This window comes from Odontomachus brunneus, unplaced genomic scaffold, assembly GCF_010583005.1.
Source record: "Odontomachus brunneus isolate Ranch 3 - 2012 unplaced genomic scaffold, Obru_v1 Obru_scaffold_076, whole genome shotgun sequence".
NCBI classification, from domain to species: domain Eukaryota; kingdom Metazoa; phylum Arthropoda; class Insecta; order Hymenoptera; family Formicidae; genus Odontomachus; species Odontomachus brunneus.
Window position 1 is genome coordinate 1627980 of NW_022639526.1, and position 25359 is coordinate 1653338.

The following is a 25359-nucleotide window of genomic DNA, read 5'->3' on the forward strand; positions in this document are numbered from 1 at the left end:
ATTGTCGCATTGTCAGGCGCGCTGGGTAGCAAGGAAGGGGTGTCGCACGAAACGCGAAGAAAACCAAGTCGAGTCTGCGCTCGTGGTTCACTTGTCACGTGTGTGCACTTTAATTGATAACTGATCGGATAACAACTGCTCTCGGTTCGTAATATGTTAGACAGTGGCCGCTTCGCAGAATTAATTAAACGGCAGTTTTGTCCAGTTTTGTCACTTTGACTTATCGCTGACGATGATTGTTAATCAATAACGTTGATTTATCGATAGACCTTCCTGTGCGCAGTTTCCTATTAACACAGCGATGAGGGTCCATTATAAAATAATGGTTGCAATTTAGGTGTCTCTAAGTATTCCACGCAACACTTCAAACGTACACGTTTCTCATCGGGAAACACGGACTCAGTCGGGAATGACTCACGAATCATTCATACTTCTGGCTTGATAAATAAAAAAGAGGAAGAGAATCCTCAGAGAGGAAAGTTAATAAAGTTTGCAATCGGGCAGGAATTTCCGGGTAGAACGCACGCATTAATATCATCGAGTGCGATCGCCCGCCTTTTAATTTCCGTGACCATAAGTACCGTCCGTACGCTATACTTCGCCGTCGGCGGCGATAATTCGCGACGATAAACGACCGCTGTTAGCCACACTTTTACTCGCTCGCTCGCGCATCGCCGACGGTATAATGCAGCAGCGCCAACTCGAATATGAAAATAAAGAAAATGTGTGTGTGTGTGTGTGTGTGTGTGTGTGTCGCACCGAAGTCCATTGCAAGTGGTAACAATAATTGCCGGAGCAGCTTTCCGCTGCTCGCGTTTCGCTCCAGTTTTCGGCGATTATGCCGTGCAGCCCCTCTTCTATGGCGAACATAATCTCTCTAATGGAACTGCGAGATAATGCTCCAGAGAAGAGATTGGTGCTTCGCGGCCAGTTCCTGTGTATAATTGGTGCCCAATAATTCAGCGGATATGGCGAATATAATGTTATCCGCGCTCGCGCGTCGGATAAGTTTCACGCTCGTTTCATGCTACGCTAAATCGGCGAAAGCCTCAACCGTGCTCGCGACGAGTCTCACCGTTATCTCGCTTTTATCTCGCGAGTTTGGGCTCGAGCCCGTCGATATGTCGCTCGCGCGCCCCGCTATGTTTTCCCACAAAATAATGGAACTTGTTTGGCTCTTTGTCGCCATTTCCTATCAATATTGACGAAATCAAACCAGCCCGTTTTTGTTTCTGCACGCCTCTGCTTGTCACGTCGAGGAAATCGGCCGGCGCTATTACCGACGACGAGGCTCGGGAATGCCGCCAGCGGAGGATGTATCGTATCAATATTTGGCCTGACTTCGCAACACGCTATCGTTTTTAATCAAATACCGACTGTTTCCACGGTCGCTTTCACTCGGATCCGTGTTGTTGCGCAATTAAAGCAATCACGCGCGCGACGTTAGTTTTGTAGCGCGTTTTGTCGGGCTCCCTGTAAATGGATTGAATTTCACGACGCGACAACCTACTCACGGAGGATGTCACTCGGCTAAACATGGTTACCGTAACAAAACATTAATGCTATTTCTCGTCCATGCGTACAAAGAATTTGCGGAAACCATGGCGCTCTGGAAGCAATACACCGGTCTTCTTTGCCGCCTGTTTATACGTGTTTGATCAGAACTCTCAGCGCCACATGGCAGAACTAAATCCTACACGGGAAAAAAAATATGTTGCACATAACTAGAAACTCAGTGAGCAGCATAGTTGCATCATCCTAATTATCTTTGTGCAATGTGTATGATTGATATGATTCGGTTACTTTGACGCATCAATCCAACGAATGTAGTTGTGCGTGGTCTGATTGTTGCAAGCAGAAATCAGTTAGGACGACATTTACTATGAATACACTCTGGTTGGAGCAATCAAATACCGTCACTATTCGCTTTGTAATTCTATCAACCACATAATTGTTCCGTATTTTACTATTAATCTGCTTGGCATAACCAGATTTATATGCGAACCAATCATACGGTTTTTCCCGCATACGAATCAATCTCAACCACACTCAACTCCTCAACCGTTCATTTTGTAGATCACATCAGAGAGACAGCAATATTCTCTCGACTGAGACATCTATATGAGGATATATTAATTGAACATTACACGCACACTGAGAGAAAAGTATCCAAGAAATACTAAATACTTATTCAGTGTGTACTAATAATATATTTATTTGTATTAATATAAAATATTTCTTAAATAAGAAAATACATTTCCTTGAAAGCTTTATGTTTTCCATGAAAGCGACTGTTTATTCTATTTAAATAAAAGAATTTTTATTAGTATTCATCGAATAAATATTAGTTATTATTTAGATATTTTATTCTCTCAGTGCGTCATATAAATTGTAGTTGTAAGAACTGTATATACTGAGAAGAATATACTCGAAAATTTGAACAGAATTTACAACAGAATTTATTCCTATGAGATAAACTCCACTTTCTATGAAATAAACTTCATATCTCACTTCACATCCCGTCAAATAAACTTTCAAGTATCTCCTCCCCAATGTAGATGGGCGTATAACAACGACAATGTTTAATACGATATCTATTTAACTTGAATTCACATAAATTTGTTTTCTAACCGTGGAGACAATGTGGTCGTAAGGATTGTAACAATTTCCTCCACGCTCGATTATGAAAATGTCGTAGGAGACGGTGGAAAGACGGAAAGTAATGTTGCGGAAGACGGAAACATCGATTCTGTCGCCGCGCGCGCTCGTTAGCAAATCAGAATTATACGTCTCTCAAAGCGTGACGCGCCACGTCGATATCGGGTCGATTGTCGATACGCGACTGCGGGGCACGATATAAAACGCGAAATGTCCGCGGAGTCCTCGTTCGACCGACAGTAGTCTAGCTTCGGCGTTATCGGGATTAATCTCGGGCCACACACGGTGAGAGACGCTTTCATGGCACTACTCCGTTAACGAACGTGAGAGCGAGCATTGAAAATTGCTCGCGTATTATCACGCATCTCGCATTTCGGAAATTCTAAGGGAATAGTCACAGGGAGATTACTCCGCGCGCCAGAGTTTAACAAGGATATTCGACCGGCTGCGCTTATTAATTTCGCCACGTTGCAGAAACAGTTGGAAATTTCGCCGGCGCGGAACTTCGCGCTGGCAATGCGCGGACTTACACAAATAAATCTCGCTTTGCCGAGTCCACGACAAATAATATTAATTGATGCGATACTCTTCGGCCGAATTAACCTGATGCGAGAGCCCGTGCAATTTTTTTCCCGTCAGTTCAGTGCATTAAGGATTTCATTTTCTGTTTACGTTGTATCCGTTGCGCCTGAATTTTTTAATATTCGCATTATTGGAAAAACCGTCGAAACGATTTCTTTTAAATGTATTTGCTAGGAAATAAATATATCGCTTTTAAATCGCTATTTTCCGGCGACGTGTCACCGCATATGTAGCCGGGAAAAAAATTCGAACGGATATCACGGGTTTGGAAACATCGTTTATTCTCTTTATCTCATAATCGGCATGTGCAAGTTGACCAACATGAGCGATACTTTTAAACAGTTGTCGCGGTAATGCACACAAAATGGGGAATTAACAATACAACGAGATATTCGCCATATTGAAAGTGGAATTATTCCGTATCGATCGTCCGACATAAAGAGCTTATGGTTTCCGAGGGGAGGTGATATTGTCGCGCTCGGCGGGAACGGTTCGGCTGGTAACGAGAATGGAAATTGCGAACAATTTATTCACCATGGGTGCGCGCGCGTTACTTAACGAACGAACTTTACAAGGAAGAGCAGCGTTCCATCAAATTGCCGACATTACGTGGACGATGCAACGCGGTATAAAGTACGCGGTATAAAGTACGCGCTGCCGTAAGCCTTCCCTTATGCGCCCAAGTCATCTTTCGGTGGGACACGTTGTAGCGGATTACGCGAAGGATACTCGAGGAAAGACAGTGGCCGTAATTTCCAGGGCTCCTATCATTATTTCGTGGCTCACGCACGATTGTATTTCCCGGATTACTTCCGCTCGCATCACCGATATCGCCTCGCTTTAGTTTATTGAGATTATCTCGTGAGACGGATCGTTCGTGTTCTGGACTTATCGGCGTTGTGCTTCCATCAGAGGATGGCGTTTTCCGCGAGACTCTCTTTGCCGGAAAACTCGAGAGGAGGGAGAGGGGAAGGCGAACTTTAGAGAAAATAATTGCTACAACGCTCGGGAGGGGGGATCCTCTCTAAAAAGCCAAGAATTTCTTTTGGCTTCGCGAAGAGAGGAATGCTCACGCACGGTTTCGCCTGTGGAAAATTTAAGGCACTGGATCCTTATATTCTCTTTGGGTCATTCGAACTTTTATATGCGTTAAATTTTCATTTCCAGCCCTTTTCGGATTTCGGAATCTCCGCGCCTCGATTTAACGCGCGGTTCGTGAAATTTTCACGTTCGCTTTTCACGTTTTGCACGTTCGGATGCTCTCCGGAATCGCTGAGTTTTCTGATTCATCGCACTCCCTACTCCCTATTCCACCTCCAGATCCACAAAGTCTCAAGTCCATCGGCCACGTTACGATATTCCGCTTCTGTGCTGCCTTACTGCCGCCAGAGCGCCATTCGCTCGAGCTGGCCGAGGATTAAAGGGAAAATATTCGGGCACTCGTTCGGCCGAATGGGAAAAGTAGGGAAAGCGGAGGCAATTTTCAACGGAGCTATACGCCATCCGGCTATCGTTTTCCTCTCCTCCCTCTTTTCCGGCTCGCAGCGCCCTCTTTTGTTGCCTCTTTACTTTTTGTTTCGCGTAGATTTCACGAATAGGTAAGCGGCGAGTGAAATAGTTTCAACGGTACGCAGTAACGGGAGCAACGGAGCGAAAGAAAAACTGTGGAGCTGCGCAGCATTTTATGTTATGACGCGCCCGGAAAAAAAAACATTCCGAATCGACGCAAGTAGTCGCGTTTCCGCAGTGACGATAGTTGGCGAACTTCGCAGCCAAACTACCGCGCGCGAGTACACAAAGAAATGTATGTGCGAGGCTTTAAACTTTTATATTGTCGCGCGAAAGGCAAGACCTTCTCCATTATGAAGGTACAGACACACGATTTCTTCGCGCCTTCAATGGGAAAACGTAAACGTGTGCCAGTCTACACTGGCGTGACAGCTTTTAAGCTTTTATTCGAACAAGCGCTCTGTCCCTTAGAAACACGAGCTTTTGAATTTTTAAGTGCACGAGAGCGGAATCCTTGTATTTTTAGGTCTGGGGATCCACAAGCTCTCTTTAATTTTAACAGTCGGGATGGTCTGTGCCATTATCCCGCAAGTGCTTCGTATTCTTAGATCGGCTTTGCGAATTCTTTGCTTCGCGAATCTCGACATTTCTTGGGAATTGCTCTCTAAAAGTCCAAGTGCGCGATTTCCGGATCGGTCGCTGTCGGTTTTCCGTTCACGTTTCATACAAGCGGATCGTTCGATTAAGTCTCACCAAATGTTCGGCGGCGGCGGCAGCAAGGATGAAGAAATAAAGCGCCAACAATCGAATATAAATGTCCCTTTGCATGATATCGAGTTTTCGACGAAAGCATTGCCGGCGGCGGCACAGGCTCGTGTCACCCATCGGTGTGCGCAAGTAATGTCCCGGCGATCAATCGTCTGTAGGTCGCATTGTTAAATTTTTAATCCCGTTTATCCCAAGTCAAGGGCAAACGGCAGGGGAGAAAGAGACGGCCAGTTGGAAAGATAGAGAGAGTGAGAAAGAGAAAGAGAGAGGGACAAAGAGACGATGATTCCTCAAATGTCTACAGTTATATAGGCGGCACGAGTCAGCCACGAGGAGTCTCGGATTTCCCGCGAGCAAACAAGGAAATAGTACTCGCGAATAGATTAAAGCTCGATTACACGTTGTTTCATTATGAATCGCGGAGCTCTCCCGGTTCCGACGGGATCTCCTCGTGGAGTGTTTTTTCAAGCGCCCCGCCGATTAATAAAACTGGATTCCCAACCGAACCCGCAGAGCTGGCACACTGTTGTTTTTTCATTAAACTATCGTATCTCCGAATACGCGAGAGCCGCGCGGCATATTAGAGGACGAGACGTACCGCCATTGTAGTATGTGCCATAGGTGGAACATTGTACATGCTACAGCCGAAGGAACACTACGGAATAAATTCCGTCGCGCCGAAGGGGAACCACGCGAAAATGCGAGAGCCGTTCGTCAAGTTTCTCGGGCCAGATAAATTAAATCTCGGCCGGAGTAATGTAAGAAAGTGGCGAGACAGCCTCTTAATTACGTTTACCCAGTGCCAGAGATAGCCCGCGAGGGCGAGTAAGCGTTTTTAATGGAGAACTGGCTGTAATTCAGTCGGCGTTGATAGTCACATCCGTCAACCGGAACTTTGCTTTGCGAAAGCGTAATGCGAGGGCTTTTTGGAGCACCGCCACCGACGACGAATTTAATTAACTCGCGATGGACGAAGTCCTTGTCGAGAATATATAATTTTCTTCCTAAATATATTATCTTCCGCGCCAGGGAGAAAGGAACGCTGAATTCGCTTGTTCGAACTAGATCACCCATTGGAACTGAATCTCTTAACTTTCGGAGAGAAACAGAAGGGGGAGAGGAAGAGAGAGAGAGAGAGAGAGTGAGTGAGGAAGAAATTTGTGTTTCTTAAATAACAAAGCCGATAGTGAACGTCATCGCGATGGAGAATCTCAAGAGAACATGTAAGAAAAAAAGTCTTTTCCTACATCTCTCCTACTTCGAATCTTCGTGTTTCTTAACGCCAAGCTTTCGCTTCAAAGTGCATTTCACTTACTGCTAGCCTTACTTCGCGTTTTCCCGAAATGCAAAATCGACAAGAGCCAGTCCCGCTGCGAATCTAACGAGAAGATGCCTCTGACGAGACTTCGCGGGCTCTCTAATCTGCATGCGAATGGAATCCGCGAGATAAGAAAAGCAGTGGCCATTTACTTGCACTCACACGCACTTGTTAGCCCTTCTTTCGGATGCAGTAACGTGACTTGTGTGTTTACGAAGGATGAGGAAGGAAATTGTACCTTTAGATCTTTGCATCGCTCGGAAAAGCAAAAATAAGCTCCTCCGGTCTCTCGACAGCTACACGCGAAATCTACAATCCCGCATATTCTGGGATTCTTACACTTTTTAATTCGGGAAGCCGCGGTTGGGTGACTAAAATGAAGCCGTGGGGATTAGTTGCAAGTGAATTTTCCCGACTGAGATTACTTATCTTACAGTTTACTCAAACTTTCCCTATTAACCTTAATAATGTCAAGGGGCCGATAAGGACGGACGGGAGGGAGAAGATGGGGAGGCTCCACAACTTATCCTATTTCTGCTACATGCACTTTGCTTCGAAATATTCGCTCTTTGTAACGGTAGAATCGAAGAGAACATTCCGCGAGAACGTAGAACGCACAACGGTGTAAACTTATCGTGAAGTTTACGATTCTGCGTTGCAATTGGATTCAACGCCATTTACGAGTAATTGCATTGGACTATGTTATTCGTTCAAGCGTTGTTCAACGGAAAAATCGAAGAGGATATTGCGTGAAAAATGCAGAACGCACAACAATGTAAACTTGTCGCGAAGTCCACGGTTCTGCGTTGCAATTTGATTTAATGTCATTTACGAATAATTGCATCAGACTGTATTATTCGTTCAAGCGTTGTTCGACGGTGAAATCGAAGGGAATATTTCACGAAAATGTGGAACGCACAACAATGTAAACTTTTATCGCCAAGTCCACGATTTTGCGTTGCAATTTCATTGAATATCATTTACGAACAATTGCATCGCTCTACATTATTCATTCCGGCGCTGTTCGATCATAAGTTTCTGTACGAATCCCTCTAATTCTATAATTTTTTTTCTCAAGTCTATTTTAACGAAATCCATTTTTATAATTCCCTTCCGGCGTTGCCGGCCCAGCGGAACCAATTACCGCGAATTCTTCTCTTGCTTTTGTTTCAGCAAAATCGATTTCTGTAATCTTCCTGCAGCCTCAGCCCTAACGAAACCAATCTCTGCAAATTTTCCTCCTGCTTCATTCCGTACGAACGAATGGGAGGACCCGAGATTCACCGGCGAATATTATTTATTTTCTTTTTGCGCGCGACGAAAAAGTCCCGATCTCGGCAGCGCGCAGAGAGAGAGAGAGAGAGAGAGAGAGAGAGAGAGAGAGAGAGGCGCTGAATGGTGCGCGCGATGTTAAAACTGGGCCGCGATGTCCATTACGTCGCGATTACGTGGTAAACTTTCAGCGGGGATTCTGATGACCGCCTGCTCGAAACCGGCGAAATTACAAAGCAATACACTTCATACGGGAAGTGTCCCGGAAGCCGGAGAGTGCCCCATCGAACGCGGGATTGCTTCGCGGGATTTTCAGCGACGGCTTTGCTGGTCCTGGAAAGTTTCGACAATCTTCCTGACTCAACTCGCGTCGGTTAATTGTTTCCGCGCGATTTAATTTGCAGCGAGAACAAAGTGACTTTTTTGCAAAGCGCCCTGCACGGTCGGAATTATGCATACTAATCTGGAAACACCTCTGTATTCTCTCGAGTAATTCATACGACATGTCTGGGGAAAAAGAGGAACCTGCGACCTGGAAGATCGCTTCTTTGCGTTTTCTACGGTCGAAATTTCGCTCAGCGACTTGAGTGTGTTTAAGTAAGAGTAGCTATAACTGAAGACAAATAGTAATAATAATAACATGAAATATTAAGAATATCTGAAAACGTGCAATTTATGTTTTTCAAACATGCTTAGGATATTTGAGATCAATGTTACGCGCGGCATGTAAATACCGAAATGATTCCCATTCAGTTTTATTCGCGCGATAGCAGTTTCCCGATAACATCCCACACCGCTCCGTGGGAAAATTTAGAGGGTGGGTGGTGAAGTGGCGACCCTTTGAAATTCATCTCCGTGGAAGGACTACATCGAGGATAATTTCGCCAAGAAACTTCAGCCAGCTATTGCGACCTAACAGCGACCTCCTCCCTTCAATAAGTGTAATATTGTTTCCTCGACCCCGTTCATCTCCCTCCCTCTCTTTTCATCGCCTACTCCCCTCTCGCACTCTCCTTTCACACCACTCGGTCCCGATGCAGCCGGCGAAGCGAAATGATAAAGTGCTCCAATTGTCTGATTCGTATAGTGTATCGAAGCCGTCATCGGCAACTTGCTGTGTCGAGGGATGCCGGACGTGATCGGGGTGAAAATTTGAGTCGTCGGCTGCGGTCGGGTCCTGACGAATTATCCCAAAATTCCGCCGGGGTGTGCGCGAGTTCTTCTCTGCGGGTCCTCTCGTTATTTTATTAGATCGGGTCGCTTTCTCATCGTTTTCTTCTTTTCTCTCTTTAGCGTTCGGCCCGTTAAATCGTTACTTTATTTCCAGCCTCGCGTGTCCCTCAGGGACGCTTTCTCTCGCGACTCACTCGATGGATCACACGTACACCGATGTCGATGGGTGGGTGGATGATACGAGGCGTGTACGAGGCGAAGCACGCCAAGAAAATTTTAAGCGACTTGCTCGCGCCTGATTGCGACGATATTCAATGGAGGTGAAATGTAGCGCGGGGAGTTCGGAATGAAAAGAGATTGGCGGCTGGTTGGAGGACTTCTTAGTAATTGACCTAATCCACTGGCACAGTATGTGATGTATGTGATCTGAGGATCTTCAGAATAGCCTAATTTTCGACTATTCGATACCAAGGAGGGAGCGCAATCTTACTTATCGTGGATCGTAATCCTTTTAGGCGTCGTAACTGAATTATTTCAGACACCACTCAGCATTATGTAACGTGCATATATGTGCGCGGTGTTTGTTAAGTAACGCGTAGGAAGACGACAGTAATTTGTGCCCGACTTTTTGTCCCTTCGTTAATTTAGGGAATTGTGTGCGAGTTGGAGAATCAACTCGAAATAGTTCGTAGTAAAGGTTGCCAGACGCGTTGGATTGTGTAATAAGTAATTTTTCAGATGAAATGAGACGATTGTGCTCTTGCATGTATAATTTTATGGAACAACGTACGCGAGACACAGCGAAAGATCATAGGTCAATACGTTTTGTCTCATAAAAATTTTTAAATTGTAACCGCATAAAAATACAATTGCTTCATTTTACTCAAGAAATCCTACATTAACTGTTACACGACCTGATATAATATCACTGGCGATATAATAATATTTTCAGATGATACTTTTTATAAATATTTCAGAAGTTCTTCATGAAAATTTAATCGATGCAGCCCAGTAATCTTTCGAAACATCAATATAGTTCGTTCTGTTCGCGCGTCAAAATAATTAAAGCATGTATTAATAGTTGTTACTTGGAACTTGTCTCACGTGAGATATTCAGATTTTATTTCAGAATTAGATCTAAATTTGTCAGGTAAATCGTATAATGTATGCGACACATTACACTTGCAATCGCTACATTACTTTCCACTGAAAATCTAACTCCAAACTCACGTCTGGAAATCTTACTTGAAGCAAGTTTCATGTAGCAGCTATTAATATGGACTTGAGATAATTCATCAATATCGAAATGTCGCATACGCTAAATTGCAATAGATCGCAATAGATTAAGATATGATTAGCTCGCAGTGTTCTTGATCGTTAGTCGGCTTAGTCGTCAATCACCCCAGGGGGAAAGATAATCAAGTAACTCGTCGCTTTACCAACCTGTTTAGTGACATTTACGTCTAATTGTCCACCTCCTCAAGTCCTCCTGCTCGAGAGATCCGCCGAGTCCGGTGTGTCGCTGGCACTTTCGGGTAACTCGGATTGTTCGTTACCGAATAGAAGCACTTGGTCGAACTTGATCGGCCGCACTGCGGCGCAGGATCGTTCCTCAGGCTCCGTCGAGTTGCTCATGTTGAGTTTTCGAGCCTCCGGCAACGAAGCGGGCTGACGAGGTACTAATTTCAAGCGCGATCACACGAGCGATCGTTCGTGTCGTCGTGGACGATTCAAGGTGGCTGCTCTCGCTCGTCCAATCGATGCGCGCGCTCCGCATCGGTTGCGTTATCACACTACTCCTCACATTTGTTCGCGTCTACGATAACGCGTATGTGTCCGTGTCTCGGGGAATCGCTTCAGGAGTTCCGGGATAATGAATTCCCCCCAATTAACGTCGGGGATCGTTTGTCATCACAACGAGGTACGTCGCCTCGCGAGCGAACACTTGATAACCGATAACACTGTATTGATTTGACGTCCTTGCCACGGAGACATCGCGGCAATATCGCGGCAACACTATGCATCCCCGTGATCCTCTTAGGAGCCCCTCGCGACTGCGCTTCCTTCCGCTCGCCGGCCGATTTCTACCATCCTCGCATTCTTCCTCCTCCATCACGGTAGCGACTAACAAGGCCGGCTCTTCCCATGAAAGCGAGTCTTGAGATCGGATTCAAGCCGAGGAAACATTGTCCTCGTGTTCCGTTGGGAAAGATGGAGCCAAGTTATATATATATATATATATATATATATGTGTGTGTGTATATATATATATATATATGTATACACGGCGCTGGTCGCGCGTTTCGAGTAAATGGTATATACGACGGTACGCGTTGTAGGTCTGAAGAATTATCATTCAACCGTGTATGTATATATGTATATACGTGCGCACGTATGTATATATATGATGAACTTGCTGCAAGACGAAAGGTTGATAAGTGCGACGTGCATTAGGTTGCCGCGCGAGGCTTGTCGAACTTCAATTGCGAATTCAAGCCGAGGAGACTCTCAGGGAACCGAGTAACCACGTGCGAGTGTGCGAAATTGAAATTCCCAAGATTGGCGTCACGGACTAAACTTCGAATCTTCTCTAGATTCAGACAAGTGTCTCGAGTAGAGACCATTCAACTGGACTTTAGAACTGAAGAAAAGGTCGATACGAAGAGTGCGAAGTTTGTAATGATTCGTAGCCCGAGGTGCTGATGATTAGTAGTTGCGCAGTAAATCAATTGTCTGACGGTCCGGCATTCCTGATATGTCGGAGTAGTTGGGAGTTTCTCACTTCACGAGATTTGGAGTTCAACGAGCGTAGAGACCGACAAGCTCGTGGACAATGTAACGTAAATCGCATACGGATACTGCGTTGTAAATACAATTTGCAAACGCGGAGTTTTGTTATTTCGAGGACATTAATCTCTCTCACACGCGTGACAGCGGCGTTTACTTGTGTACCGGCAAATATTCCGGCGTTTTATCTTCTCTATAGCGAACAAAAAAAAACCCTATCGTATTTCACGGACATCTGTCACTCGATTGTATATGTATACGTAAAAAAAAGTGCAAAATATGTATATCTCCTTGTTTTTCTCGTTTTCCTCGCGCGAAGGTGGAGAGCTCCATTAAAACGAGAACGATTTTAGCGCATCTGTATTCGCGTTTTCATCCCCTTTTCGCGGTGAGTCGTCCCAAGAGTTTCATCGTAACGAATAAACGATCGATTCTCAACGTAATAATCGCGCGAGCGCGCTGCGCGAGGTTTGCGCTTGGCGAATTTTTAATTAAGCAAATACCTTTAACGACTGTGTGAGCCGATTGTGCCGCCCCTTCTGCCCCCTTTGCTTCCTCTCTTCTTCGTTATTATTAAATTAATCCGCATATTATCCGGGAACAAGATCTGGTAATATTTGAATAAAATTATACTTAAATAATTATTATCTCTCTCTCTCTCTCTCTCTCTCTCTCTCTCTCTCTCCTCATCTGTGCCCGTGTTATTCGATTAGCTGTTACGTTTACATAATTCTGCACCCCTGCACATTTGGGAAATTGAGTGATTTGCTTTCAAATAGTCCTCTCGCGTGTGGCTTACGACTGATCTTTTCGACTCGGTTTCACACATTCAGCTTATTTAAATTCTCCGTTAATACTTGTTTTATCAAATTTAGAGATATTTCTTCCAAAGAGAGAACGCCACTGAGACATTAATTATCCAAACGACCAAATTGGTTTCCTTCAACGTAATAAAAGCTCCTGTTCTTCCTCGCACAGCGCGTCGGGCGTATTTCGAGGAAAATTCATCGTCGCTCTGGTGCGCGGGTCTCTTTTCGCTAATTTCAGAGAGGAGGAATGAAAGGAAATACCGGTTCCAAATTGATTGAAACGCCCGCGAATATTGTTCATTTCGTGGCTCGAGACGCGTACCCGTAACCCACGCCACACACATGTGTGCGCGAGTTCCTATTCAGGTCGCAAGGAGTAAATAAAAAGCAGCCTCGACTCAATGAATTTGCGACCGGCGGAACAAAAGGCGTTCACTTGCGTAACCGTGGCGATTTCAGCTTGTGCAGCAATGTAATGCCGGGCGCACACAAGTCCTTCTGCGTTCTTTCGGAGTCGTCTGCCTTCACCCGGAGTTAACGAAGCGAGCTAGAGGATCTTGACGACCGCAAATTCGGCGGAACGTCGCCGAGCCATTCGTCGTTGACTTATTCAAGAAGGCGACTTCGACATTTCGAGAAAAGCCACGGGGATGAGGAGTAGAGAGAAAGGGGCAGAGGGAGATCATAAATAATCTTTATATCATCGTTATTCCCTTTCTATATCATTCCCTCTCTCTTTGACGTGATCCCTTATTTCACGTCCACGCGCTTACACTCAAACGTTAATGCACCACTTCCGCGAGTCGGAGAAAAGTGTTCCGTTTCGTGATACAAATGTTCCCTCTGCTACGGCGATTGTATAATTGCAGCGGATATATTAACAAACGACGCGCGCGCTTGCGAGATATGCGCGCGTGTTATCGGGATGTTATTCCACCCTATCATTTAGAGACATAAATTAATTCGGGCTTAATGCGCAAACGCGATATATTTATCGTGTATTAGAAGTTAATGTACTATATATAAATCGTTTATATATCCGCTGTCGTTACGCCGTATTTCATTCTAGTCGCATTGTCCCGAGTCGAGTAATTGGCGCTTGCCGGCTCCACTATTCTTCACCTCAATTGCATTATCTAGAATCTACTAGTAAATTACGTCGATTAACGGACGTCATATCCAACTGCATTGTTTAGGCAATATCCTGGTAGTATTTGTATTTGTGAAGCAAAAAGGTCCGTTTTATCGTGCGAGTTCCATTCTGTACTTTGCTTCGCTCGAACTCCCCCATCGAAATCGCGTTAATCAAGCCAGGAGAGATAATTACGAGCCAATGAGAGATCCAAGAGCCGCGGCGTCAGCGGATAATTTTTGAATTATCGGCGGGATGAAATTTAGGCGAGTGCACGCGATATTAGTAACCCCAAAGTTTCGGTCTTAATCACCTCCGTGTTACTTAATCGCCCCCGTGCTAATTAAGTTCCTAGCCCGCTCGCGATATCGCACGCGCTGAACTTTCATTCTTTCCTTCCTTTGTATTCTGGTGTTCATTTAATAAGATTCCATTATCGTGATTCACTCTCTATCGTCCTCCTACGCGCTTCTATTCGCGGCTTTTTGCTCCGACAAGGGCCCGACGGACGCCCTCGCCGACGATTCACTCTTTTTCCTCTATCTGCTACGGCAATGGTAATCATTCATTATGCAATATCCGTTTGTCCGGCAATAGGAAATAATTAATCGCGACGGCGGTGCGATCTCGCACGAAGAGCTGAAGCGATAACGCGGGGAGAACGGCCGCAAGACGGCGATTATTTTTCGTTGCGCAACGTTCCGACCAACTCTTCAGCAGCACACTCGTCACTAATCGTCCACGCGTTCGCGGATCAGGCCACGCGATCGTGTCACTGCGAAGGGAGAGATTGGCCAGCCGCGTCCGCGATTTCTGATCTCGCGCCTAATCTGTTCGTACTCTACTCGCGACTCTGTGAGTCTCTACTGACAGGTGGGTACCTCACACACGAAGGCAGTGATCGACGATCTCGATCAGTCGTCGTAGACTGCGAACACTCGATAAATAATATATACATGCGTATTTGCACAGTCAGTTCCTCTCGTGTTTCTCGGCCGTGCGACGGCACCGAGGCGCGACTGTTACCGGCGACGGCGATATTTCCGTCATCTCCATCACCGTCGCGTCGTCGCCGACGGTCTCGGCCGTCGTCTTCCTCGTCGTCCACCTCGACGCACAACGCACCCCCGCGCGCGCTTCGAAGCCGACTCGCGTCAATTCCGCGACGGAATCGCCGCCCTCCGCGGCAACGGAGCCGCCTTCTCCACCCCCGCGCTGCCGACGGCGCTCATCGATCACGGCGTCTCGTCGTCGTAGTCGCCGCCGCCGTCGTTGTCGTCGTCGTTGTCGTCGTCGTCGTCGTCGTCTCGAAGAGAGATCGAACGAAGGCGCAGCCTCCGCTTCGACGGTGGATCCCGCGACTCACGAGGAAGTTGTCGCGCGCCGCGCTCATAGGGAAGGGGTGGGGAATGTCGGAGAGAGAGAGAGAGACAGAGAGAGAGAGAGCGGGAGGGGGATGGATGAAGGGGCGGGAGTAGAGGAAAGGGATGCGATCGGACACTGCCTGTGACAGGCGAGCGAGCGACGCCCGCTCCGAGGATCCGGAAAAGATGCTCGCCAGGACACGGCTCGTGAGGATCCTCAATTCACTTTGACGGTTTGTAAGGATGGGCGAGTGGAAAAGAGTGACAGACAGGAAAAGAGTGAGGGCGGGAGAGAGCTAGAGGAAAAGGGGAGGAGAGAAAGAGAGAAAGAGAGAGATAAAGGAAAAGAGAGACAGAGAGAGAGAGAGAGAGAGGGGGAGAGGGAGAGAAAGAGAGAAGAAAGAGAGCGAGCGAGGCGAAGCGAGCGAGAGAAGCGTCGGTGGTGAGCGTCCGCCCGCTGCGACGCTCCCGACAGGACTGCGTCTCGCTCCCCATTTAAGCCTTTCCCTTCCGCGGCCACCCTTCCAACCCCGTCACGGCGGCGCAGCTACCCTCGCGCTCGACCCCTCTCGTCGATCCCCCTTCGGCTCCTTTCGCACCCTCTCACCCCGTGTTCGCCCGCCACCCACCCCACCGTGGCCACGACACCATGAGCAGAACGAAGCGCGACGGCCGCTACCCCCGCCGCGCTTCTTCCGTTCCTCCGCCTCGTCGCGCACACGCTCGGTCGACTCCACCACGAGGCAAGCTGAGGGCTGAGAGGCCGAGGGAGGAATCGGCATACAACCCTGTCGCGTGTAAGCGTGTAAACATATTTGCGTGCTGGCTAATTTCATTTGTATTGCTCAGCTCGAGGGTGGACGCCGCGAGATAGCGTCGTCGCGAACACGGAGATGAGCACGGAATTTTAAGGGCGCGCACGCCACCGTTCGCTAGAACCTTTGATGTCTTCGTTTCGCGCGAGACTCGCGAGCAATCTCTCTTCCTAGCGCGAGGCTAGGAAATCCGCGTATGCGTGTTCGTGTGCGTGCACGTGGAACACAGAGCTCGTTCTCCCTTTGGCTGAATGGGGGAGTCAGTTGTCGTTGGCGAAACCGCGAGTCGGAGGAATTCCTATTTGGTGGAAGTGTTCACGAGGAAATGAGTCTGGCGAATTCCCCGCATGACGAATGCTTCTATATAGATGTAGCTGCAATTTATCGTACATTGGATTATTCCCTGCCACGCGCAGCTGGGCTATGCACATCCGCACGTTCGTCGACGAGCCGTGTTCGAAGCGTGTATCTCAACTATTCGCAATTTCCCTCAGCGATCTGCTTTTTGAACAATGCTCACGAGCAGTATCTCTGGCTCTGCGTGAAGTCAGCCTCTGGCTTTGCGTGAGGCTGAGCGTTTAACGAGAACGCGCAATAACGAGCGTGCATTCCAAGAATGCCTAGGCCCAGGTGCTCGTATCGGTCCAGGTATCCTCGATACATCTGGACCTAGACATTGCACAATCTCGTCCTTGACACTCGATGCAAAGTGACAAAAATGGACTCAGCAGGTTTCAGCCGATGAGGAAGTGTGTATCGACGTGGCGCCACATGACTCCCTTGTATATCAAAGCCAGCTGGCTGCCCTGTGTGGGACTCGCAACAGTGTTGTGAATTGAACACGTGGTCGGTGAAAATAAAAATAGCGCGTCGCGTGTGGGTCGTCGTCGCAGATACTCACCTATGCGAGAACTTTGCATTCGTTTGAAAGTGAAATCAGCAAGTACTGCTCGCACTTGAACTTTCCATCCCACGGAGAAGCTCTCTCGAATCTCTCCCGAGGGTGGCGCATTTGCTGCGTCCCTATACGAAATTCATTTGTCTTTCTCTCTAATAACACGCTAGTCTCGATGGGACTTTCAGTTGAATTAGTATTTAAACGAGATCGCGCGCGGAGGTGATTACTAACACTTCGACCGGCATGTCATATATACGCTTGTGTTCCATTGCGAATTAACGCCTAACGACTTTGTCTCTCGCTCAATTTGCATTCGTATCCCTCAGACAAGTACATTTACGAGTTGCGAACGAAGTCGAAGGAAAAATAAGGTTCTTCATTGTGTTCGAGTGAGTCATAACTTTCAAAGTAACGTTAATATCATTCGGATAATTCGATTAAAATATCAGATACTTATTCGACACATGATGATACTTTACGAAACGACGAAGCAACATACCATAATTTGACTGCTTGAGCTTTCCTTCTCGCTCGAATATGATGCTACTTGCGGATCATGTTAAAAAGAAGGAAAGAATATCAGGGCGCACAAGCCGATGGGAACTAATTTCTCACTCCGTCTTGATGGAAAGCTCATTACGCCGTTGAGAAACTCGGCTTTGATGCGGGTAACGGGAAAATCGATAATGTAGCGGCGCGCTTAAAGTTTGGTTTGTGAAATGTTGTCACTACATATAAACCAGCAATGCGAAATATCGGCAGAACAAATTATATTTCGCCGTATGGCACGCATGTCAGATACGGCGGTGACAACGTGCGCGCGCGCGCACGTCGCGCAAAAGCTCTATTATGGAGTTTTCGGACAGGTGTCAGAATTGAATGCACGCAATCAGCTACATGCTGCATATAATTAGTGTAATTATTGTAAGAGCAACAGTCGCACTAACGCATTCACACATCGATTACGTTTAGTTAACATTCTAGATAATGCGCATAAATTGCATAAATCAATAGACAGCTTGTCCCAGAATTACCCTGCGATGATGGTTCCGGGATAAGCTTTGTATACAACAGGGTCATTTGGTTCACGAAATCGCACAGGATCAAACATTGTCGACTCAATGTAGTCGATAAAGCTGCGGTTCTAGATGCCATGCACCTGTCTTTTAAACGGTGCGTTTTGAACACTCCTCTCTCTCTCTCTCTCTCTCTCTCTCTCTCTCTCTCTCTTTCTCTGAACTTCCTCTTGCGACAAGCCCTCCTTTCAGACGGATCGCATTTATCCGTTCCCGAGGATCCCTTCATCCTCCTTTGGAGGTCCAAGGGTTCCTTTTTTCGCTACCATCCGACCTATCCGCGCGAGCTGCCACCAACGATCGTCCTCCCGATTCAAGACTTCGTTTCCTCGCCCATGATCGCGCGTGACACTCCCGAGCCGTCTGAAATCCCGCGATTGGGGTCGTCGCATAAACATCCCCCTAGGTCTAGTCAATTTCGGTGAGATATCGCTTCGTTTGCCCATTACAGCCGGCGACGCGCTATTGGTCTATTGGTGATGTGCGCGTTTCGTATTACTTGCGCGTTAACCCTTAGTCCTTTCATCCCCGGATTAGTCTGAAACGTTAAGGGGATTCTGTAGGGGCTCCACTCCGTCGGAGAAGCAAACTCAGCTACACCAAACTAAGAATGTTCGAACTAACAATGCATTTCCGATATTATCAACTTCGAACACATGTGGTATATTCGTACAAATTTGTCAAGCAGACAATTCCAATCTCACCCAATACCTACCCTATATTTATCCTATACCTACCTAATACCTGTAAAGATCCCCAGGATAATCTACAAAAATTGCAATCATAAAAAGTTCGAAGTCTCGTAAGATCTTAAAATTCACCGCCTTCAGCGACAGAGAGTTCGAAAGAACCATGATTCGACGACGAAACCCGTGTGTGAGGTAGGTTAAATAAAGGGGTTAAACGAGCGTTATCCTGGCGCTATCCGCACTCCGTTTCTCCTACGTGCCTCTCAGCATCATTTTCTTCTTTCCCCTCATCGTACCCTCTTTTTCATCGCCGGCTTACCGTCTGTACTATTCACTACGGTATCATATTTACCGTAATTTACTCCCCGCGTTATCGTGCCTGCGGTTTCATCCCCTTCGTGCGCCCCTCCGCCGCCGAGAGCAACCAAGTGGCGATCATGTGTTTTATGATTGCGATTTTTCTTGTTTTTCTTTTTTCTAATACGAAGCACATGTTGCTTTCGGATAGCTCGGGATGGCACATTGAAGTCAAGAGTAGATGGAAAGGTATATTATTTCTTAACTTTTTTTCGTCCTCTCTCTCGGTGTAAAGTCGATCGGTCTCTATTAACGTGTCCATTGTAGTTGTCTAAAAGGATACATGACTTTATCTCAAGCTAAAAACGGTATACCACAAGCAACAAAATTACGGTAAAATGGATACCCTTGGGATCCCCTCAACTCCGTTGAAACCTCAGAGAGTGTGTAGGTCTTAATACCTTACCTCGACCTGATCTATTAACGAGAATCTAATGATCTTGGCACTAGGGCCAAATACGAAGTTGATCGAGCGGGCAAAGAGCCGAACACGGAAAAAAATCGATTTCCCAGACAGACGCCGCGCGAAATTGATAATCGAGTTGTGCATATAGATAAACGGGACAAAGTATGAAACAGCAAGGACGCACGGAAAAAACAACTTCGTTAGAATGTAACTGAATTTTCTGTTACTTGAAGGCCAAATGAGAAACTCGGTTGTAAGAACAGAAAGATTCCTGCAGGGGTTTTCTACTCAGTCAATAAGCTCTCAGTTATCTCTCAGCCGAGTTTAATGTTCAGACGAACATTCGGGCGCAGTAACAGAGATATCTCCTCAACGAGCCTCATCTTCGTCTGGTTACCCAAACTGAAATCTCTTTTTCCTGAAAGAGAATATATAGAAAGAAGAAACGACTTCTTTGTATATATATACTCTTTTCGAGATTTAATTAGCAATTTTAAACAACATTATAATGGGATGCGAATTTGCTTAGGCAGGATATCTGGCAGAAACTCTGGACATCAACGGCTGAGAACGGGAAGGGAGCATCATATTCTATCGAACTGATGCAAGAGTTGATAGACATAATGAGGGTAGAAGACATGACGAGGGTAGTTGGTAGGGAAACGAGGAGTAAATGGGATTGACAAAGTCACTATCGCCGGCGCAACATCTAATAATCCGTTTGTGTCGCGCACGTCGACCAAGTTTGTTCAGCTAAATTTAATATCAGCGAAATTTCTTAAAACTTACGCAGGAGAGACGCGATATTAAACTGCAGATATCGTTTGCCATAAGTTCTCGGCATTAATTGGTTTCATAGTTAAATTTTTCAGAAACTTCGCTTCGCTAATACTTAATATTAATTTCAGCGCCGAATTTTTCTCCCTCATACAAATGTTCCGAAAATTTTATCCATCAAAAAAAAATTATTATTCGGATTTCAAAGTTTTTAGATTTTTTCACATTCACCGTTGATTATTCCAATAACTAAAGCTTCTTCTTGTCCTAACTTTTTAATCTCTAGACGTCGGATATCTTACTGATCAAGTCCCTCGAGATTCCCTAACTTTTTAATATCTAATAAAATACCAACTTTTATATAACGATAAGTAGAATATCCTGCGCGCGGAGAAATTGAATTTGAAAAAGGCTGTTTTAAGAGATCTCGACGAATCCGCGTCTTTCAAACACACGGAATGTAATACCCGGAAATAAATGGCGGGCGTGGTCGACGCGTCTTTTTATTGCGCGCGATAGGCGAGAGAACGGAAATGGAAGTAGAGTTTTCACGGAGCAGACGAAATCTATGCCATTGATCATACCGTCTAAATTACGTAGAGGAAAATTCAAACTTTTAGGGTTTTTCCGACGAAGTGATGGGCGAGAAATGTTGAAATTAGATTATAACGAGAGGATAAATGTTATTCTCGCGTTCGATTCGCGTTCAGTTATCGCGATAAAATATTCTCACTTCTTTCGATTATCGATTTTTTGCTTTTCACACAAAGATAATATTTTATTTACAGTTTCTTTCTTCATATAAATTCTTTTCAATTTTATTAGTGCAGGACAAGAGTGTCAATGAGGTCTATCTTCCTAAAAAACATGACAAATTTGTTGAAAGCACATTTCAGTTCCTCAAATACAAATAACACATATAAAATGAAAGGATAAATAAATATTTCAGAATCGATCTATTCGACCTCGGTTACATACAGTAATTTTTACTATAAAATTCCCTTCATATATTCGTCTCTCGAATTTTTCCGATTTTTATTTTGTATCCTACAAAAAAAAAGTAACTTAAAAAGCGGGAAGGTAAATATTTCAAGAATAGTTTAGTACTTTGCTTCTTCCTTTTTGTTGTCGCGAGTTTCATTAGTAGTCAAGGAAGAAGCGGGAAGTTTGCAAGTGAATTCGCAAGTTCATTCGACACGAGACTCTGGCCGTAAGTGTTGGCCGTTGTCGAGGTATTGTTCGTGAAGCGCTACGTAAAGATACGGCATAAATGGCGGCTGCCTGTAGAGTCTATGGAGTTTGCAATTTCGATAAAAGCGACGATCGACAATAGTGGATCAGGCGTCCCCGTAGTTCCCTGTAAGAACTGCCAATAACCCTCGGTCAATAACCCTCGTCCCGCGTCCTTTTGCAACGCAACTAATACGCTCAAACGGCTCGCTAGAAATTAGCGTGGGAATCCTCGACGGGATTTACGCTGGTCGTAATAACGCCCATGGTATATTGAAAGGTGCATGGGAATGGCAAGTTTACAGTATCGTAACTCCGCCTCATGTTATCGAAACTAGATTAACCCGCTATACTCCCCCGAAAAGAAATCGCTTCTCCGCCACAAGATAGAGTAAAGATCTCTCGACACTCGCTTCTTTATACACGTGTACTCTTTTATCTTACGGGATTTCGTCTACGTAACAGACGGCGCCACCACCTCAATTACGATTTACGAGCTCAGCTTAAGTTGTACCGCAAGGAACGCGTTACGTGCAAAGCTAACGCGTACTTTTCCCCAGTAAAGGAAGGAGAGAGGATCCGCGTGTGTTTGGTTTATGTGTATTTTATGTGTACACATACCCAATGGCCGTTTAGATTCTGCTTTTTTCCTGTTTTTTTTTAATCCCACAAAACCGATCATCCGCAAATAAAACTCGATCGGAGCTCTTTTTTAAATTTATTTTCGGACTTTATTTTTAAATTTGAAGATTGGAATACGCGACCATTAAAAGCCTATGGCGATTATTGGTATGACTAAGGCTGCGTTCCGAAATTCACTGCCAGTGCTGAAATTCTATAGTATATATAACATGAATTATAAATTTTCAGTACTGGCAGTGAATTTCGGAACGTAGCCATAATATCGTTCACGGAAGGATTACGTTATTTGACAAGTCAAACGCACTCGCCGAATTATTCTTCGTTCAAACGCACACGGAACTATACTTACTTTATGCAAAATTTCCTTGAATTCCCATTTTAACGATGTTAAATTCCCCTTTACCCATTCCTATTCTAACTAGATGTTAATTGACCTTATTAATTAGTTCTCTTATATCATCGTTATAAGTAGCAATTTAAGGATAGTTTGCGCAAGGATTGTTTGCAGAAGATATAGCTTCACCTATGTTTGAACGAAGAATAATTCGGTGCGTGCGTGTTAAAGAACGAGAGAGATTTTCCCTTTTCCTTTATATCTGTTTAGATTTTAGAGCCGTCATATATTCTATTTTTAAACATTAGACGTCTACGGAACGATAATCCGACGGCGCGGAGTTTTGTAAGAGGAAATCCGTGCGAAAGCATTCGGAAATAAGTGTGGGTGACATTTATTTCTAGGTCTAGGTCACATGTTGTATATTTATAAACTCGCGCATGTGCTACATCATATCGCCGACGCTGCAATAACATAAAGAGCGCCCGCGAATAAATGACGCATAAACATCCGCGGTGATATTTAAGCTCCTCGTTGCTCTCATAATCGCGCATGATACGTCACGGATCGCGCCGCGGAGGAATTCAGCGAATGAACACCCGATGCGAATCGACGAGCGGCTCGATCGCGACGGTTGTTCATGAATTTTTCAGCGGCTGCTTGTTACGCATTCCGCATAAATATCAAGACGATTTATATCGCCGCTGCGGTCCCCTCCCTTCCTTCCTTCCTTCCTCCCTTCCGTCGCGTGTATCGCGTTCCTTAATTTCCACGTGACAGTCGGAATCGATATGACGCGCCGGTAACTCGGCAGTTCCGCGGGTCTTAAAGTTTCCAAGTTGGAGATTTAAGTCTCAACTTTCAGCGTATACATCAGGCGCGCCAACGGCTGAGAATTCGAAAGACGCCGGAGCTCGAATAGCTCAAAGTTCCGCAGTTGCGGGCAGTCGCGCGAAGTTACCGTGGAGGATGTCACATCTTCGCATTCCGAACTGCCGAAGCCCGGGTGCTTGAGTTGCCGAGTTGTAAAACGCTGAAATCACTCTTAGACGCGCAAATTTCGAGATATCCCGGCCGAGAGGAAGTTCCGCAAATACAAAGCTCGGCGGTTTCGGTCCGCAGCAGCCGAAGATCCAAAGTTCGCGGGATTCACGGGCCAAGGACCCGGGAGTTCATCAGGGGCTAGTTACAAATTCGACAAAAATGTCAAGGCGATTTTCTATATCGCCTGGTCGAACCGCCGTATCGCCTTTTAATTTCCTCGCGGGGGCTAAAATCGATATGCAGCGTGTGCCGTTGTTTTGCGCGGGGCGTATCTCTCGAGGACTCGATATCGAGATATTGGTATCAATAATTCATGAGGTACAATGCCGCGTTATTCAGGGGGTGCACCCGTAAACAGATCCGGATTCCGTCGCGAGAGACGCGTCCGCGTACGAAACAGTATGCCGTACGAGTAATTAATGGTGTCTATTATGGTGATTTACGTAAAGCGTGCGATAGATCACGAATAATCGCGCACAGGTGTGTACCGATGATCCATAAGCGCGTTGATTGTACGAGTTCACATGGATTATACATTTGTTGCCCGCGTGTATGTTAAACGATGCGTTGGGGTATGGGTTTGTTAATTAGTGTTGCGCAAAGCGCACACCGAGATCCAAAGGCCGAGATGAAAATTGAAATTTCTCGAAATTCAGCATTTAAGCAAACACCAGCGCGCTCAAAGATGCGGAGTCACGACAGTTCAGAGCTTAGTTGCTTAGTTATCATCGAAGTGGGTTTTTATTCGCGCAATTGATTAAGAAAAAAAAAAGAAACGCAAGTCACGCCGTGCAGAATGTGGATAAATCGCCGCTCGAGTTTTCAATGAAAAAACTTCCTTAATGGAAAAACTTTGAGCGACGATAATGTGGTGACGGGATAAGTGAATGATCGAAGGGTAACAATATCGCGCACGACGGCAAACTTCCACTAAACTTTCTGTCATGCGGAACACGTTTTCTTGACAAATGACATGTGTGTGCGGTATGTGGTATATAAGGTGGGCAATCAAATTGTGATATATAGGGTGGACATCCATTGGAAATGGGTACAAGGCAATGCAGGAAAATTGCAATTTTGTGTGTCCGGGTTGTGCGGGGTGTATTGTACAAATTGTATTTGAATTGCAAGAAGATTGCACACGCAGAATATTCATGGTAATATCGAATATACTATCGAAGTTGAGATAAAGTGCAGAGAATGGTGATTTTCGCAATTTTCTATCTCGATCTCATCGAATGAAACTTTCACAATCGACCTCTTCTCGGGGTCCCTCTTTATTAGTCACGCCTTTTTCCTGTAACCTTTTAATTACTGACATTATTTGCTAAGTAGGATTAAATCCTAGTTATTTACAGTTTTCGTCACTGTAGTGAAACACGCTGAACGTCACGTTGACACTCATTAAATGTTCAGAAGCTTAAATATGATGATTAAAATAATACGATAAATAAATGTAATTCCTGACTGCATCTGTTATTTCGTTCAATTGACTCTCTATCGAATCAGTGACCACCATCACGGCACTCAATCTCGTTAATTCTAAAACTTTGCCTTTCAACCGCTTATTACACGTGCGTGTGCGTTTAATTTTTAATTTCCGAGTGACAAATATAAGTAGTGAGAGACACACATAATGAATATGTGCAAATCTTTAGCTCGTGAACGCATATATATATATATATATATATATATATATATATATATATATATATATAT

General features: G+C 45.3%; 1 protein-coding gene across 7 annotated transcripts in view; it reads right to left on the reverse strand.

The window, feature by feature from the left end:
- Positions 1-25359, reverse strand: part of LOC116847288 (small conductance calcium-activated potassium channel protein) — a 154508-nt gene that overhangs the window by 49514 nt on the left and 79635 nt on the right. Inside the window, exon 1 of one of the 7 annotated variants that reach the window (XM_032822136.1) lies at positions 10724-15915. The exons of the other annotated variants lie outside the window; for them this stretch is intronic. The gene's annotated coding sequence lies outside the window, so the exon portion shown is untranslated. Of the gene's footprint in view, positions 1-10723; positions 15916-25359 lie in introns of those variants that run through there. 7 annotated transcript variants of the gene reach the window in all.